Raw genomic sequence first — 4,423 nt, forward strand, 5'->3', positions numbered from 1 at the left:
TGTTTTCTATTCAATTCTTCTTATTTCGCTTCTAAGATATCCATTCGCACCCAAGAACGTGATGAAGGTGATGATTATGTGTGACGCTCATCATCCTTCTCCCTTATGAACGCGTGCCTGACAAACACTTCCGTTCTACATGAATTAAGCTAGAATGAATATCTCTTAGATCTCCTAACCAGAATCTTCGTGACGTAAGCTAGAATGATGGCGGCATTCAAGAGAATCCGGAAGGTCTAAACCTTGTCTGTGGTATTCCGAGTAGGATTCAATGATTGAATGACTGTGACGAGCTCCTAACTTGCGATTGCAGGGCGTTAGTGACAGACGCAAAAGGATAGTAAATCCTATTCCAGCATGATCGAGAACCGACAGATGAATAGCCGTGCCGTGACAGGGTGCGTGAGCATATTATTCACTGAGAGGATAAGATGAAGCCATTGACAAGGGTGATGCCTCCAGACGATTAGCCATGCCGTGACAGGGCATTGGATCATTTTCCCGAGAGATGACCGAAAGTAGCCATTGACAGTGGTGATGTATCACATAAAGCCAGCCATGGAAAGGAATGAGACAGATTGGATGAAGATAGCAGGAAAGCAGAGGTTCAGAGGAACGAAAAGCATCTCCATTCGCTTATCTTAAATTCCTACCAATGAATTACATAAGTATCTGTATCCCTATTCTATTATTTATTATTCGAAAACTCCATGATTATTTTATATCCGCCTGACTGAGATTTACAAGGTGACCATAGCTTGCTTCATACCAACAATCTCCGTGGGATTCGACCCTTACTCACGTAAGGTATTACTTGGACGACCCAGTGCACTTGCTGGTTAGTTGTATCGAAGTTGTGACAATTATGAATTAAGATCAGAGCACCAAGCTCTGGAGCCATTACCAGGATTTGTTCGAGCCTGGAGATCACAATTTCGTGCACCAAGTTTTTGGCGCCGTTGCCGGGGATTGTTTGAGTTTGGACAACTGACGGTTCATCTTGTTGCTCAGATTACGTAATTTCTTTTTATTTTATTTTCAAAAAAAAAAAATTTCAAAAATCTTTCAAAAATTTCTCATCTGTTTTCGAAAAAAAAAATATATTTGTTTTCAAAAATAAATTATTATATGGCTTCAAAATTTTTAAGAATGAATTCTAGTGCCTCATGAAGCATGTTGAAGCCTATCTGGCTGTAAAGCCATACCCAAACTGCTTTGGGATTGGCTTTCAACTAATTACCTCAGTGGAGTCATGTCCAATTCTTTTGGATAGGGCATGTTAGGCTTGTCATGTCTGAATTACACTCATATTTTGATTAAAGCTTGGCTGGCTATTAAGCCATGCCTGACCCTTTGATTGGAGCTTTAAGACTAACATGGCAAGATTCCTGGAATTTATATTAAAAATTTTGGAATCCTTATTTTTATTTTTTTTACAATAATTTTCGAAAAAATTAAAAGAAAATACAAAAAAATTAGAAAATCATAAAAATAAAAAATATTTTTTGTGTTTCTTGTTTGAGTCTTGAGTCATGTTATAAGTTTGGTGTCAATTGCATATGCATCTTGCATTTTTTCGAAAATATCATGCATTAATAGTGTTCTTCATGATCTTCAAGTTGTTCTTGGTAAGTCTTCTTGTTTGATCTTGATGATTTTTGTTTTGTGTCTTTTATTGTTTTTCATATGCATTCTTGAATTCTTAGTGTCTAAGCATTAAAGAATTCTAAATTTGGTGTCTTGCATGTTTTCTTTGCATTAAAATTTTTCAAAATTGTGTCTATGATGTTCATCTTGACATTCATAGTGTTCTTGGTGTTCATCTTGACATTCATAGCATTCTTGCATGCATTCATTGTTTTGATCTAAAAATTTCATGCATTGCATAATTTTCATGTTTTCATAAAAATTCAAAAAATCAAAAAAAATATCTTTCCCTTTTTCTCTCATCAAATTCGAAAATTTGAGTTGACTTTTTCAAAAATTTTTAAAATCAAGTTGTTTCTTATGAGTCAAATCAAATTTTCAATTTGAAAATCTTATCTTTTTCAAAATCTTTTTCAAAAATCAAATCTTTTTCAAAATTCTTAGTTATTTTCGAAAATTCCAAAAATATTTTTCAAAAATCTTTTTCTTATTTTTTGTCCAAATTTTCGAAAATAACAACAACAATTAATGTTTTGATTCAAAAATTTGAAGTTTGTTACTTGCTTGTTAAGAAAGATTCAAACTTTAAGTTCTAGAATCATATCTTGTGATTTCTTGTGAATCAAGTCATTAATTGAGATTTTAAAAATCAAATCTTTTTCAAAATTAGTTTCTAAAATATCTTCTTATCTTATCTTTTTCAAAAATATCTTTTCAAAATATCTTTTCTAACTTCCTAACTTCTTATCTTTTCAAAATTTGTTTCAACTAACTAACTAACTTTTTGTTTGTTTCTTAACTTTTTCAAAACTACCTAACTAACTCTCTCTCTCTAATTTTCGAAAATATCTTCCCTCTTTTTCAAAAATTTCTTTTTAATTAAATAATTATTTTTATTTTTCATTTTTTATTTTTGATTTCAAAAATTTTCGAAAATTACTAACATTTTTCAAAAACCATTTTCGAAAATCACTAACTCTTTTCCAAAAATATTTTCGAAAATTCCCTCTCTCCCATCTTATTCTATTTATTCATTCATATCCTAACATCTCATCTCACATCTCTAGCCTCCTCACAGTTGTGTTTCTTCCATTATATTACATTATTTGTCTCCCCCTCTTTTTCTACTCACACAGGGATCCCTATACTGTGGTATAAAGGATCTCTATTATTATTATTATTTTTCTGTGCCTTCTTCTTTGTCATATGAGCAGGAGCAAGGATAAGAACATTCTTGTGAAAGCAGATCCAGAACCTGAAAGGACTCTGAAAAAAAAAATTAAGAGAAGCTAAATTACAACAATCCAGAAATAACCTTTCAGAAATTTTCGAATAGGAAGAGGAGATGGCAGCCGAAAATAATAATAATATAAGGAAGATGCTTGGTGACTTTACTGCACCTAATTCCAATTTACATGGAAGAAGCATCTCCATTCCTGCCATTGGAGCAAACAACTTTGAGCTGAAACCTCAGTTAGTTTCTCTGATGCAGCAGAACTGCAAGTTTCATGGACTTCCATCTGAAGATCCTTTTCAGTTCTTAACTGAGTTCTTGCAGATATGTGATACTGTTAAGACTAATGGAGTAGATCTTGAAGTCTACAGGCTCATGCTTTTCCCTTTTGCTGTAAGAGACAGAGCTAGATTATGGTTGGATTCTCAACCCAAAGATAGCCTGAACTCTTGGGATAAGCTGGTCACGGCTTTCTTAGCCAAGTACTTTCCTCCTCAAAAGTTGAGCAAGCTTAGAGCTGATGTTCAAACCTTCAGACAGAAAGAAGGTGAATCCCTCTATGAAGCTTGGGAAAGATACAAACAGTTGACCAAAAAGTGTCCTTCTGACATGCTTTCAGAATGGACCATCCTGGATATATTCTATGATGGTTTATCTGAGCTATCAAAGATGTCACTGGACACTTCTGCAGGTGGATCCATTCATCTAAAGAAAACGCCTGCAGAAGCTCAAGAACTCATTGACATGGTTGCTAATAACCAGTTCATGTACACTTCTGAAAGGAATCCTGTGAGTAATGGGACGCCTATGAAGAAGGGAGTTCTTGAGGTTGATACTCTGAATGCCATATTGGCTCAGAATAAAATATTGACTCAGCAAGTCAATATGATCTCTCAGAGTCTGCATGGAATGCAAGCTGCATCTAACAGTACTCAAGAGGCATCTTCTGAAGAAGAAGCCTATGATCCTGAGAACCCTGCAATAGCAGAGGTAAATTACTTAGGTGAACCTTATGGAAACACCTATAACTCAACATGGAGAAATCATCCAAATTTCTCATGGAAGGATCAAAAGCCCCAACAAGGCTTTAATAATGGTGGAAGAAACAGGTTTAGCAATAGCAAGCCTTTTTCATCATCAACTCAGCAACAGACAGAGAACTCTGAACAAAATGCTTCTAATTTAGCAAATCTAGTCTCTGATCTATCTAAGGCCACTGTAAGTTTCATGAATGAAACAAGGTCTTCCATTAGAAATCTGGAAGCACAAGTGGGCCAGCTGAGTAAAAGGATCACTGAAATCCCTCATAGTACTCTCCCAAGCAATACAGAAGAGAATCCAAAAGGAGAGTGCAAGGCCATTGACATAAGCGCCATAGCCGAACCTGTGAGGAGAGGAGAGGACGTGAATCCCAAGGAGGAAGACCTTCTGGGACGTCCAGTGATTAATAAGGAGCTTCCCTCTGAGGAACCAAAGGACTCTGAGGCCTATCTAGAGACCATAGAGATCCCATTGAACCTCCTTATGCGCTTCATGAGCTCT

The 4,423-nt window shown here is 35.4% G+C and overlaps 1 non-coding gene across 1 annotated transcript; it reads right to left on the minus strand.

Annotated features, from left to right (window-relative positions):
* Positions 1-3,388: 3,388 nt before the first annotated feature.
* On the minus strand, positions 3,389-3,496 carry LOC148568533 (small nucleolar RNA R71). The gene has a single exon (XR_015881851.1). It is a non-coding gene; the product is annotated as a small nucleolar RNA R71 (small nucleolar RNA).
* Positions 3,497-4,423: the final 927 nt, after the last annotated feature.

Source organism: Arachis ipaensis, chromosome B4 (assembly GCF_059453495.1).
Source record: "Arachis ipaensis isolate K30076 ecotype BB chromosome B4, ASM5945349v1, whole genome shotgun sequence".
Classification (NCBI taxonomy): Eukaryota; Viridiplantae; Streptophyta; class Magnoliopsida; order Fabales; family Fabaceae; genus Arachis; species Arachis ipaensis.